Below are 15,844 nucleotides of genomic sequence, written 5' to 3'. Positions count from 1 at the left end.
TTTTGAATATCTTTTTCCTTTTCGACAATTCTAATCTGTTATTTAGCTGTATGTGATATAAGATTATTCACAAAATACCGGACTTTATGTCCGAGTACACCATGCAGTTGAGGTACTGTCCGAGACACGTAGCGTCGAGGACAATACCGAAAGGCCGGTACGATGTATGAAGACATAAAGCCCAGAAGTTTGTGAATAACCTTATAATTGAAGACAAAGTTCCTATTTTAAGAAATATTTCAAGCACTACCAAATCTCCCCAAGCAGCAGACTCACCCAATTATGTGTGTAACGTTTGGTTTTTGTAACTTGCTCTACCACACTTCCCGAAGTGTGTTGTTACACAATAAAGTCATTATTATTATTATACACCATTTTAGTCCAATTTTACCAGAAAAAGTCGAAATTATGGCGCTTTGAGGATATCCGTCATGCATTGCGTCCAGTAACTATGAGCAGACTGGGAACACATATGCCAAGCATACAGAATGAAACTTCAACCCATGCAGCATAGTGCATGTGCTAGAAATTGCAGTTCAACGGCATAATAATGATAATTTCACTCAAATTCACATGTTTTGAACTGACAATTATTGGCATGAGGTACTGAATGTTTAGATGTGTATTTTCTGTAAAATTTGTAAAAGCTTTCTCTTGTTTTTACCTGGGTTGACGAAAAGGTGTTGTGAGGTCAAATGTCAAATAGCATACAATAACACCTAAAGTGTTGTACTCTGTGTCAAAGTTATTGGACTTTGCGTCATCTGATACCGAAACTTACTGTACAACAAAAATTCCACAGGTTACAGATGCAGGATTTTAAAGTTATTTGTGAAATATTCTTAGACATGTCCTAGTACATCATTCAAGTTAGGAATTGTCCTATCTCTGACGATAAAGAAAGTTTACAGGGATATCAATCCTAAATCCTAGTTTTTTGTGAATGACCTTACTAATAAACACCTTTAAAAGGTTGAAGCTGAAAAATTAATGTTTTAAAGGCCCATGAGCTGTAACTCTGTGAAATTTATACAACCTCAAGGTACCTTCAATTTCTTCAGATATTCATTGCAATCTGCAAATTGCTTGTGGCAGAATAGGCAAGAAATTGAACAGATTTTTGTTCATTGTAAATTTCCTGCTATTTTTAAAATCTTGCAATATTATGTGAAAGACCGAGAATTTTGTCAAAGTGGAATGAATCCCTTTCCTGTGCTTTCAATCGGTCGCACCATGTTGTGCTTGTAAAGTTGTAAATGTATACATTCACCATTCAAAATGTTTATCATGAAGTTGCATGAGGGAGGCCACATTTAGGTGTGGCACCCGTTATTATTTGTCTTACTGAAACCTCACCATGCAGTCCCATTCAGTGGATAATTATACTTGAGTAAACATCTCTGAGTAAGAACATTTCTATGAACTAATTTTGATCTAAATATAAAATCATGAAAATAATATCAAAAGTTGCAACTCATGTGCCTTTAACAATACCTTGAGCATACAAAGATTGTGTAACCACATTCAGACTTGGCATGTATACAGTGTGCCAGCTACACATTCAGACTTGGCATGTATACAGTGTGCCAGCTACACATTCAGACTTGGCATGTACACAGTGTGCCAGCTACACATTCAGACTTGGCATGTACACAGTGTGCCAGCTACACATTCAGACTTGGCATGTACACAGTGTGCCAGCTACACATTCAGACTTGGCTTGTACACAGTGTGTCAGCTACACATTCAGACTTGGCTTGTACACAGTGTGGCAGCTACACATTCAGACTTGGCATGTACACAGTGTGCCAGCTACACATTCAGACTTGGCTTGTACACAGTGTGGCAGCTACACATTCAGACTTGGCATGTATACAGTGTGCCAGCTATACACATTCAGACTTGGCTTGTACACAGTGTGGCAGCTACACATTCAGACTTGGCATGTATGCAGTGTGCCAGCTACACATTCAGACTTGGCATGTATACAGTGTGCCAGCTATACACATTCAGACTTAGCATGTACACAGTGCACCAGCTACACATTCAGACTTGGCATGTATGCAGTGTGCCAGCTACACATTCAGACTTGGCATGTATACAGTGTGCCAGCTACAAAAACAAAACAAAAATCAACCAATGCAGTAAAGAAATCACATTTCTAGTTGGATAGAGTGAACTTGTGAATGCTAGGTTTTCATTTATTAAACTTATAGCTTACACCCGTTGCTTACCATACCTCTGCCATAAAAATGGACTGACATCAATGGGCACTAAACCTATCTGAAAGTATGATGAAGATTGATGTCAGATAGGGCATGAAAAAGACAAAGAGTGATTTATGGGAGGATGCCTCATATTTCCACATTGAGTGTTAAAATCTACATACTCAGTTATACCTGGACCAGTTCAGTCTCCATGCTGCCTAGGTCACAAAATATCGGATGGCCTTACATTTTAAGATAATTATTCTATCTGATTCTGAACTGCCTTTAGGAGTGAAATTCTGAGTCCAGCATTAAATGTGGTCATCAGTTCATTGCCACTCCAAATTTGGAAGTCTGTGTGCGCAGCTTGATCTGTTGAACTTTGACAATGCATTTGTGTAGTGGCTGGGTTGTCCATGACAGAAGAGCTAGGTCACAACAAGGTCACACATATGGTCTGCAGTCTATTACACGTAACCCTACGGAGGGATCTTTATTTTCCCTGTCTATTTTCATCGTGTTGTACAAACTTCTGTATAAAACAATTTTGTAAAACACTTGCGCAATTAATGACGGGCGTACAAACAGAAAATGAAAGATGGAACAACTTGGGCAATATTTGTATTGAAAATAATTTTTGAATTTCAAAAAGTATTTTCGCTTGAAACACCAACAAAGATTGCTTTTTCATTTATTTGCACTTGAAGAAAGTATACACTTCCAGGTTTGTTGGAGTGATGCCATTTCATCGAGGTAACAATGCATTAAGTTACAGTCATTGCAAAAATGAAGAACATTATATTATTACAGATCTGCCACTATTTATGATATATTTATGATTTCATGATGAGACGTTTTAGTGTGTTACTATGAATAGTAAATTATGATTAGTCATGATTGTGTCAATATTTATAATGTATTTGAAAATACTCATTTTTATGCTATAAATAATTTTCTCATTTCCACTGTTTATTTATTTATTGATGGTATATTCAGTTTGCTGATTCATGACTGTGTCAATATTTGTGATTGTACGAAAAAAAATGATGATTGTTTTTAAACCACAATTGTTCCTCACGTTTCTCAATTTCAATTTTTATGCTGCATTTGAAAATGAATAGCAATTATAGTATGAAAACAATTAGTATTTATCGAGTACATCATGAATATTGGCACAGTTTTGAATAAACAGCATAATTTGCTTCTTAAAGTAAGGCACTGAAATACCACATCATGCTATTGATGGAATACTCCAGTACAACCATAATGGCTCAAACATGATAAAAGGGCCACAAAATCTCCGTTGTCCAAAAACCCTCACCACCTACGATTCTACAGCCTTCTTACCCACAACAATTTATTCAGCATTTGTCACTTGTTTAAACATTGCGCCTTTCATTGAATACATTATGCTTTCAGGTCTTCATGATATCTGTACTTCTATAACTGCAAAGTGGTCCACTGTTCCTAAGTATTACAACATTAACTACTGTATCATTTCCAAAAGTCATGTTTCACCATCAGAACTAAAAGCAGACCTATCAAGGGTATGCAAAGAAATTCCAAATTGACATTCTGATAAAATTCACTAAATCCCCAGGAGGAATGAATCATAAATGCCTGGCGGTGACAGGTGTTTATTCCACATCAATTAGTCTCAATATTTTTACCCAAATTTGATGACAGTTCTGCTAAATTTAATCTCTCAGCTTCCATCACTCATACCTGATTTCACTGTGCTGAATAAAACGACAAACACCTACCACTGAGCAAAGAAAATCTCCAGACTTTTGCAATGTGACCTGATGGATCATGCTGTGTTTTACAAGCACAGTGGACATTACATGCTGTACAACTCACATTGAAATTCATACGGTAAGTGAAATGATAACCATCACTAGCACTTAACTTTAACAGGGCAGGCTTTTATCAAGAACCTACAACACAACCTGTCAATAAAGTCAATGCATTCATTTTTGTTACCTGTTTGAAACAAATGACTGCAACAAACTGAGAATGCACTTGATGTATTTATACAGCCACACACTGCATAAGGGTATTTCACAACTGAACCATTCAATAGAAAATTCAATGACAAATTCAGCTAGAAAGCCTGAAAAACTTGTTACAGGGCATCGCCGTGTAGGAGCAAGTTTACAGTCCAGGACACAACTGACTGCAATGTGGCAGGGGGAAAGGCCATAAACCAAGCTTTTAGTTACTAAAAGAAATAATCTATTAGATTCTGAGATCAAAGATTGCATGCCTTTTGGTTTTTTGATGTGTTAGATGAAATTGAACATTGCAAAGGTAAAGCCATGACCACTTTATGCAAATAAGACCTACACTTTGAATGACTTGCAATATACAATATTTCTGCAATATTGATCATCTTTGTGATTAATAAGCATTTCATGCATTTAATTTGAATGTCCAGTTGCAAAATTAATTGCATTTACACTGCAGGCATGTCATTAACCTAACGTCTTTATTTCATGATTGCTTTGAGTTTTTATTTGACTGTGGCTGGTATTGCCGACAGATTGAACTTACAAGGAACCAACAGCGTTTACTTTTGTATCAGATCCAATCCTTGAGAGTATTAAATGTAAACAAGTTTAAAAACCTTTTATGTTGTGACCAGGGAAGTTTGAAATAAATTATGAGGCAATATATCATTATCATGCAAAACACTGAAACTCTGTTGTCGTCCACTTTTTGTGTCTAGATGGAATTCTGCCATTTTTGTATATTTTCTTGGTTTTTATTGTTATAACAGTGACTTGTTCAGTTTTACCTGACTGGAACAACCACTATATTAAAGACTCCACCAAAAGACTTACCTAAAGCATGTTAACAATTACCATACATTATGCTTCCCTTTCAAAAACGTATTCAATTTTCCACTTTGTTGCTTTATAATTACATCTCAGCATCATATCGCTAGCTGTACACTAAGATACAACGCATGAGTTGTTTCTAGTTTAATTGAACTCATAAATCCTCTGCAATTGCATCATGTTCTTTTGACATTGGAAAAAACAAGAATAATTTACATACACATATAGACGATAAATTGATGATTATTTTTAAGCGTTGCCTTGTAATTCGTGTACATACAGCCATGGTTATGATTACATTACTGAAAGTATACAAATCTCTATGATACTTGCCATTAAATATTAAAACACGATTATTTTCCGTGCTCCTAAAATACATGAAAACCCCCTTGAATGGCCTGACAAAAATTTAATAAAATCAGAAAGTGTGTTTTCTGTAGCATATTACTTTGACACGATGGCAAGACACAATAATTTGAATGCTGAACCTCTCCTTGTAAATTATTGTGGCTATTTTCCTTCAATGTAAAATGTCTTTCACAATACTAAATCAAGATTGACAAGGGCAATGTTCCAAACCTCTGTCAGATTTTAATGGATAACTTAATTTGAAAATATTATTTGCATAAAGTTCTGGTGTATACAAGAAATTGTTTCTTTTTCTACCTAGCTAAATGGTGATAATAGCCAAGGGTACTATAAACAGATATTTCAGCACTTGTCCAAAGTTAAAGTTAGCATTGGATCACTAATAATTATTTCACTCTTGGAGTAACACGTTAACAAACAAACATAACATTTTGAAAAAATGCTGCCCAAGGAAAACAAAACAGTTTCAAAATGTGATGCTCATTATTTCCGGGATCACATTCCACTACCCATGGCTGAAGAATTCTGTCCACCCCTGGAATAATCACACAAGAAAAACAATATTCTCCATTTTGAAAATAAGACATTCAACAATCCATCCATTCAAAATCACTGTGATCTGCTACAGATGAAAATATTTTCAGTTAGATGACAGAGCAATTTGAAAATCAGCTAAAGATAAGATTATAGTTGAAAGATTGGAGCCACCATGATGCGGGATATATCAAAATTATGGTAGTGTCAATGATAATGATGGTACCTATGCTGATTTGAGCTGACTGGCATCAAGTAACACAGAACCTTTCAACAGCAGCCATATTAATAACAAATGGAAAAACAGTCTTTTCTGATTTCAAAGAAAATTCCCATAGGCCTATATGAATAGAAAGGCTTTTTTGTAATATCTTAAAAATAAACTAAATGCTAGAAGAACAGTGATCTTATTTAGATGACCGTTGAAAGGACTGCAAAATATGACATATAACAAGACGAAAGTTTGAAATAATATAATAGCTGATATTTGTGACTACGAAGTATTGATCTGGTTAAAAGCATAGTCCATACAGCAGTTGAGAATTTGAACAGAAAAACTATACTTGCAGTCAGTGTTTTATCAAGCTCTGCGTCTTGTATGTGCCTACATTGGTCATCCATAAACAAAATTATAATACTGTGTAAACGTAAACTGAAGAGAAAGCATCATTCAAAATGACTTTATGAAAATGGAGTGAAAATTCATCAAGTTTTGATGAAATGGAAATAAGCCATGAGTACAAAGGATATCACTGCTACATCACATTCTGTCCGACTGTCAGTGATGTACCAGTACGCCATAAACAAAGATGACATGTATTCAGTTCGTGTACACTCTAAATTAGGAGACATTTAAAATATATCCCATAAACCTCCATGTGACTAAAATAAACCAATCACCGTGTCGATAACCTCATACGGAACACCGCCGCAAACGTTGAGACGTACGTCTGTGGTCTGACACATGCGCATATCGCGACTGCTCAACTCCGCCTATCGAGGAAAACAATGGACGGAAGACACTTTCACATGGTCTTCCAGACGTTTTTAGCTGAGGACTCACAATTGATGTAACCATCGGATAGCCAGTCATTTCATGTCTTCGTCCACGGTCCGGACCGTGCTTCGTCGTTCCGGCCGTTGATGATCGACATCGTGACCAAAAATGAAAAAGAACGCATCAGGGCCACGGCTGGAATACACTACTGTACTAGTCAGGCGACCGGCGATCAACAATGCTTCCCGTTTTCAAAACCGCGCACCGTTGCGCACCTTTCTGTGGCACCCACGTGTTAGGCAGCGTTAGAAAGCTGGTTTTCTGCCCCTTCGAATGATATAAGAAATAACTAAGTAAGCTAGAACTACAATCGTTAAACGCCCGCAAAAATGAGTCAACTGTCAACGTTAAAATCGCAGGCAAGTGTAATGGAGATTTGCGTATTTCAATGACTAACTTCAAAATGATGTAATGAGAAAAATCTCGCACGTGCCGCCCTCCAAAGCTGCCATTTTAAAGTGTAGATCATTTTGGAGATATTTTCATCCGAAAGACACCGAATATCTGTCAACTGGGGTTAAAAAGTACCATCTAAAGTTGCCAATGGGCTTGTTCCCGCAAAATCGTACGTTCACTTCCGCATTCACCAATTTAAATATTCATGAAAAATGCCCTTCTGCGATTGGCCAATACAATAGGTCATGACTTCAGCAAACGTCTCCAAATTTAGAGTGTACAGGAACTGGTACTAGAGATGGCATTTTAAGTGTTTATGGTATTTTGGTGTGTTTCACAAAGTGTCTTTCACATTGTGTTACAATGCTTTAAAATTACAGAAAAAGAACACCTAACGCATGCTGTAATATGGCCTAAAGCTCAGCCACTCTATGCAAGGATTACCAAAAATTGACAGCACGTCTGGTGAAATCACGTGCCACTTATCAGACTTTCCAACCATCTCCTATTAGTTGGATTTCAGCCCCAATTTTCCAAAACCACGCAGAAGTTTTACTGGATTAGACAAATGATAAGATTTCCATTATAGTGTCACTGCACAGATGCTGTAATTTAGTGTAGTAAATAAGCAGCTCAGCCAGCTCTACTCACAAGGGACTAAGAATGGCAAGTAACTTGCATTAGATGGACTTGTGAGTCTCTGCTGCCACTACTAAGTAATTTGTATTTCATTCATCAACATCTCAATTTGGCATTCTAAAGCCTTCTTTTGGATGCTGTGAAATTTAACAGGATACATCAATTACACCTACAACACATTTATCACTTCGAATGAAATCTCTCATTCTTATTTCACTTCCCAAGAAAGATCAAAGTTCATTTCCTTATCGGTAAATTTTCACTGATAGAGTGCAATCACGTTGGCTTGGTGCCTCAATACCATTTCCATGAAATACATTTGTGAACTTATACATGAAGAAATATAAAACAATTACATCAGAATGAATTTCAAGGGTATGCTGAGATATTTTGTGGAGAACAAAACAAATATTATGTACAAACATGACTCTACTTGTCCAGTAAAGCATTGTCACTGATGTACAGTTGAGTAAAGTATTGTCACTGAAGTACAGTAGAGTAAAGTATTGTCACTGAAGTACAGTAGAGTAAAGTATTGTCACTGATGTACAGTTGAGTAAAGTGTTGTCACTGAAGTACAGAAGGGTAAAGTGTTGTCACTGATGTACAGAAGGGTAAAGTGTTGTCACTTAAGTACAGTAAAGTATTGTTAATGATGTACAGTAAAGTACGGTATTGTCACTGAAGTACAGTAGAGTAAAGTGTTGTCACTGAAGTACAGTAGAGTAAAGTATTGTCACTGAAGTACAGTAGAGTAAAGTATTGTCACTGAAGTACAGTAGAGTAAAGTATTGTCACTGAAGTACAGTAGAGTAAAGTATTGTCACTGAAGTACAGTAGAGTATGTATTGTCACTGATGTACAGTTGAGTAAAGTGTTGTCACTGAAGTACAGTACAGTAAAGTATTGTCACTGATGTATGGTTAAGTTAAAGTATTGTTACTGAAGTACAGTTGAGTAAAGTATTGTCACTTAAGTACAGAAGAGTATGTATTGTCACTGATGTACAGTTGAGTAAAGTGTTGTCACTGAAGTACAGAAGGGTAAAGTGTTGTCACTGAAGTACAGAAGGGTAAAGTGTTGTTACTGAAGTACAGTAGAGTAAAGTATTGTTAATGATGTACAGTAAAGTACAGTATTGTCACTGAAGTACAGTTGAGTAAAGTGTTGTCACTGAAGTACAGTAGAGTAAAGCATTGTCACTGAAGTACAGTAAAGTATTGTCACTGAAGTACAGAAGAGTAAAGTATTATACATCTATTACTGAGAACGACAGAATTTTGTGTATGCTAAAAAAGCCGTAGAGAACGCCCATTCCGTAACATTTAATGTTTCCAGGCGCCACTTACAGCTGTATCTGCATGTTCGCTGTTGAACGGTTCAAGGTACCCACTGGTTGGGTGCCAGAATATGTTTCATGCGATATACTTGTAATGCACAGGCTATCCAGAAGGACATGGAAAAAGATATAGACTACAAATCAGAAGAAAAATTGTTGACATTGCACGAAAACAGTAAATATTCTGACTATTTGATGCCCTAGTCAGGAAGGTAAGATGTATAACAATAAAGTTATCATGAAAATACCGCAAAGGATGCACTCGGACATTGGCGCCACGCATCGCCCTCCACTTCGCGTCTGGCGATATGCTGCGCCAATGTCCTAATGCATCCTTTGTGGTATTTTCGTAATATTAACCTCATATTATTATCATTGAAGTACAGTATGGTAACGGTACAAAAGTTACTCAACTCTGTTATTCCACGCATATGGATACATATGGGGGTCAATGAAATAAAAAGATTTCTAATTGTTGAAAACACATTCATGTACTCTGTTGACTTCTAACTTGGAAGCTGTACTGTATGACGGTATAATTATTATCTTGACTTGATTTGCTTTAGCAAAAATATCAGTACAGCTTTGGAAGCTTTGTTCTGATTGGTTAGCTGGTTAGCTTCTTTTGTTTATATAGAAATTTAGAAATTTAGAAGTCAGCAATGTACAGCAAGTTAAAGATAACTTATTTTGTTAAGTAGAAAATAAGCAGCTTTGAACTCAGTTAATTTGAAGTAAATACTACAAAGGATGATTAAAAATATTGCTTCCAAATGACAAATACAATTAAATATTTTAAAATCATTTTAATTGAAATATTTATGTGATTAGTCTGTCATTCACTTATTTACATCCATCTTATATTATTGTGTAATACCATATTTCATTAAGTAAATTAATCCTAGGAAGTTTTAATCATAGACTACAGTTTTATGTTTTAATCAAGGACTTAAAGTGAATGGTCAGTTGTATGTAGTTGAAATGCTTGTTTCAAAGCAGACAGGTAGGAATTAGATTGCATTGGTACATGTGCAAACTATGGCAGAGCAATGTACTGTAATGGACTCTTGGAAAATAACATTCTCTGATTGGATGAGTTGATTAAATTACTGCCAGTTGAGGAATGTAAGCAGTTGATTTAAGGAATAAATTTGGGTTGATTCCACCGATAGTGTGGAAAATTTGACATCCAGGTGTGTGCCCATGATTGTTTACTTGCTGTCTCACTCATAAAAATGAAAATTAACATTATTTGGTCAAAATATTTCGTACAAAAATGTTCTTTTTACATTAATTTCTCAGCAGATAAAATGTGAATACAATATAACAAATGATAAACACAATGAAACCAATCATTTTTGTAGGATTTTCATTGACACCATATCAAATAACTACAGCGTAGCAGTTCTATGATTCATTGGTTATAATTTTTTCTGGAATACAATCTATTCTAAGATCACAAATAAAGTGAATTGGATACAATTTGGGTGATATCTCAATAATAACCTAAAACTGCTACTTTTCCTGGCAAATTAATTTCTGCTAATACTATTTGCCCTATATTTCATGTTTTCTATAAATTAAGTATTCAAGAATACAATGAACTTGCTTCCATCAGCACAGTTTGTTTACATTTCTGGAAAATCAATTTTATATCAATCTGATGAAACATCCAAGTTAAAAATTAAATTGGATGTTTCTAATTAAATTATTAATCCTTGGCATAGTTGATTATTCTTTGTATGGATTCTACCATTTAACTGATTTATACAATACTCAAATATATACTTATAGTGAAATATATACAAAATTTCCCTTAGAAACAACCAAAGACAGATCTGCATGACAACACGAGAGAACATACGTATGTGAGATCTAACCATATTGTGAAGTTGTACGTATACAGGTATTCTTCATAAAACATATGAACAAAGAGCAAGCATATACAGATACAGCACACAACACAACACAACAATTTTTTGCAAAAGTAGTTGGTAAGTCATTTTAAGAGATGGAAAAATACATCATAAAAACTGAAAGTAGATGAACCTGTTTCAACATGTGTTGATTTCGAACACAACCCTTCACCGATTCCATTTTGATTATAAATCCCAAACAAACCTGGATTGTAAAATGAGGATGAGGAAAACTGACATAATATTCATTACCTTCATCATATTTTTCCAGACAATCAACTGGACAAGTGAGTCAGGATAAACAGCCATAGAGGACAACATAGGCAGATTTACGGCTCCACTCGGCTGCCCATTCTTACCACACATCAAGGCTTTCAGCAATTTCAGATTCTTCTTAGACAACATCTGCTCTAGATCAAGTTCCTCTGATGAACAGCCCACATAGGCAAAATGCAAAACACGTAGAACAATTGTGCAAAGTGTCCAATGGTAAATTGGCACACACCTCTAGCTGATTGGAGTTCAAATCGGTGTTCACTGTGGATGAGACTGCCACCTTGGTTAACAACTCTCTTTGCAGTAACAAAGATTTGAATCAAGCCTGCAATGAAAGCTTGTCTGGATCTACAAAGGCAAATTGATTAGCCAACTAATAGCATAACTACTCCAATTACAGTGCTTGGCCAATTATTTCAACTGAAACACAGCCTGATGGTCACACACACACTAACTTGGGTGTTCAAGCACCTCTAGTTTCCTCATTTCTAGTCTTCAACTCCAATGAGACCAGTTTAGTGCTGTCAATCATGTGTCATTCCTGCCCTGCTCTCTTTCCCCCCTACGTGTAGAATGGAAAAATCTAAACTCTGGGGCTGTGTTGCAGACATTGGCATCTCTCTCTGACCAAGTCTGCAGTCAAAACATGCATTCAATTTGGGGACTGGTAGAGAAACCAATACCTTTGTGTCAAAATCATTTCCACTCTTGGCCTCACTTCCAGATTCCAGAGAAAATTATCACAATACTATCAATGAACAGGATGTCAGTGAAATGGTTGCTATGACTACACACATGCAGTAAACCTTCAGAGGCAGAAATAGCAAATCTTTGCACTGATGATCTGCTTGTTAGAAATCAATGGATCTACAGATATATGGTGGTACACAATTTTACCAAATATTAGTTTGGTCAAATCAAGGATGAAGTATCTAAGTAAAAGTGTGTGTGTATGTATCATAATCATAAAAATGATGAAATTTTTCATTATCCGTTGTTGAACTACAAGTGTTATTTATCCAAATGCATCTTTAATAATATACACAGAGCTACATAAATTAATTTTTTTCATCTATACTGTAATTTGGTTTTCATTAATTGCCCACTGAGTCACTTCACGACCAAATTCTATGATCTCATTTGACAAAATCTGCTGTATTTCCATGAATTGAAACATGCCAGACAACCACATGACATACATTTAACCTACAATATAGATTTTTCAGAGCAAATAGCTGAGAGGAAATTCAATTTGTAACCTTGAGGCAAAGGTCAATGAATGGCCTTTGCATTCACTTGTATCACACATAAAGACAAATACACTTTTCATATATTGAATTTGTATGTACATATTGAGGATATAAAAAGAACAGTCGATTGTAAAAGGTTTAAAATTGATTTGTTGTGTTCATTTGAAACATGGTTGCTTGAAAACATTTTTCTTGTATTAAGAAGAATATTTAACATAGATGAAAATTAAACTAAATTTGAAATATAATTGTTAAAGGTCTCCTCAGCCTTTACAAAGTGAACAAGATTTTGAGACTAAGACGAGATGTGACGTCAGGAGTAGAATAATTTACAATTCTGCACTAATAGCAAAACCAAGTTTTGTAAATCATGGGTAAAGCTTTTAACATTTATCACGCCAACACTTCTGATAATTTTTAGGCAGCCATTTTGAAAATTCAAAGATGTCTGGGTGGTCACTTTCATCGCTAGCTCTGTCTATTCTAGTTTATCAATGTCAGAACAATTAATGAATAAAATTTAAAATCCTAGATTGCATAATTTAATTAAAATTCATAATCAGCTTTCATTTTGTGTTAATAAATCCCAAGGTTTGTTATACAATATATTCTTGGATGCATTTTTATTAAGTTGTTGAAGTATTGTCAAATGCATACATAGATACATCAGCGAGGTTAACCATCTCCTTATAAATTTAAAGAGTTAAAATGCTGGGAAATGAATCAGAAATGGCCTGAAACAATGCAATAAATTTCATTGACACATTTGTAATTCTCATTAGAGAGATACCGGACTTGTTCATTAGTTGCTCAAATTGTAACCCTACATACTGTATTTCATCATCAGGCATATTATGTACTCTGCATTGTTAGTTTACTAGAATACATAGAAAATCTGTAGCTGTGCTACAAATAAATGACTCCTCTATTAATTTTTGAAATGGTTTGTTATTGCATGATTATTAACAGTCAAACTGCATTCAGACTGCTATGTACTTACTATTCAGATTTTAGAAAACTGTTAAAGTTAAGCTTGAGCAAAAAATAAAAATACCGCCAATGGCGCTTGGACATAATGACCGCCTAGTATTATTGGCATTTATCAACAACCCCATTCACTGTGAATTAGACAGACCACGAAGTCAATGTGCAACATATAGCTGAAAGACTACTTTTCACATTGCGATTTTAAGCCTATTTTTAAGAGAAAAGAGACATGTATATATATATGGAGAAAAAAGCAGAAGGCATATTTGTAAAAGGTTTGTTTGACAATCATGTATGCATCTCTTGAAATTTTTGTGGTTATTAGGTATAACAGTAGTGTAAGAATAATGAGGTTAGAATAAGTGTAGTAAAGCTAAGTTGACAGTAATTAAGATTACAAATTATACACTAAGCTAAGGAAATCTGAATGAAATAAATGTTGAAAGTAGTAATTGAAGCTAAGATAGGAATGAACTGAGTTACTGCAAGGGGGGCAAGATGATCTAGTAGGGCAGCAAAGTCATGGTCATCTTTTTGTCTAATACCTTGTGTAAGTTCATGAACTTTACATAAATCTTGCTATGGCCAATAACTATGTTTCAGATCATTTGAGAGCAATTCATCCATGACAGGTTTAAATTTTAATATACTTCTATTTAAAGGAGAGAAACTTCTCAAATAATATTTTTTCCCCTGTAATTTCCTGTGAAAACACATGGACAGATGCTCAGGACAGATGCTGGTGCTAGCTTGATAACTACCCTAAAACTTGTAACTTCATTGTCAAACCTGTTCACCCCAATTCCCTGTAGACAGGTCCACACTCACCATTGATAACAGTGGGTTTGGGCCATACCATGGTGGTGAAAGGGTTAAGAGTAAAGACTATAACATGTGAGGTCCTGGATACTTCATCTCTGGAATGTCAAAGTCTGTATATTGACTCAAGGATGTTGACTTTACAAATGCCTAGGGTCATCTCAAATGTGAGAATCTAAAATATGAAATATGTTTTTTATCGCTTTTGATGCCCAAAAGAGCATGGAAATCTCTGATACTTCCATTCAGTGCATCCTCCATGTTTCTAGCATTCATCTAACACACATTTCTGTTCCATAACTCATAAAACAGTCCAAAATGCAGGATTGGTGTACCTTCCAAAAATACACATATGGAAGGCCCCTAAAATCAATTAGTTGAAAAAGGGGGTCAACAATTTCCCATATCTATCTAACCACTGATTCGTTTGGCACCATTTTTCGGAATCGGAACCTTGACATTAGTCCAAACATCTGTACCAATTATCAACACAGTCTGTTCAGCAGTTTTTGACTTTTTGTCATTTACGGAAAATGTTCACCGTCCGATATCCCACTCAACCCCATCGTAATAACATCGGTCATTATGTTAAAAAGTGGATGTAATGAATAAAAATTACTGGTTTTTTCCAACTGTGACAGAAAGTAAACTGCCCTCTATCTATTACAATCACAACATATATTTTTCAATTTTATATTACCTGACAGGTTTTCAAGACAAAAATTGCATTATTTATCGGTAAGACACTGTTGGTGTGACATTATCTTTGCTCATTTCTTTTTGGAAATAAAAATGAAGTACGGTAAACTTTATTCTGTCTAATTGATCATTGATCAATAACTATTGAACGTACATGTAAGAGTATACTCCTTTTTCTGTATGGCCTCACAGAATAATGAAATGGCGCCCTCTATAGGACATGCTGCTTTGGCAGCTCAACTGTAGACATGCCATTTATAATGACTTGGGCAAAGAATTTTGATTGAGGTATACATCATACATACAATTTTGAAGGCTAACTGTGGTTAGGCATGATGTGTTGATAATATCAGATATTATATGACATTTCAAAGCGATGAGTCAACTCAAGTATTTAGATGACAAATGGCCATGTGGGTAATTGCTTTTCCGTTGCTGCGATTGGTTTCCAGTGAATCACTAAAAATAGCCTGGGTCAAAAGTTGGAAAGTGTCAAAACTTGGAATGACTGACTTG

General features: G+C 35.4%; 1 protein-coding gene across 14 annotated transcripts in view; it reads right to left on the bottom strand.

The window, feature by feature from the left end:
- Positions 1-15,844, bottom strand: part of LOC139152140 (RNA binding protein fox-1 homolog 3-like) — a 109,475-nt gene that overhangs the window by 38,552 nt on the left and 55,079 nt on the right. Inside the window, exon 1 of one of the 14 annotated variants that reach the window (XR_011556573.1) lies at positions 11,550-12,025. The exons of 12 other annotated variants lie outside the window; for them this stretch is intronic. The gene's annotated coding sequence lies outside the window, so the exon portion shown is untranslated. Of the gene's footprint in view, positions 1-11,549; positions 12,026-15,844 lie in introns of those variants that run through there. One more of the 14 variants, XR_011556576.1, reaches the window with a different exon arrangement.

This window comes from Ptychodera flava, chromosome 15, assembly GCF_041260155.1.
Source record: "Ptychodera flava strain L36383 chromosome 15, AS_Pfla_20210202, whole genome shotgun sequence".
Classification (NCBI taxonomy): Eukaryota; Metazoa; Hemichordata; class Enteropneusta; family Ptychoderidae; genus Ptychodera; species Ptychodera flava.
The sequence above is the reverse complement of the archived record's forward strand: the minus strand, read 5'-3'. Positions and strand labels throughout refer to the sequence as shown.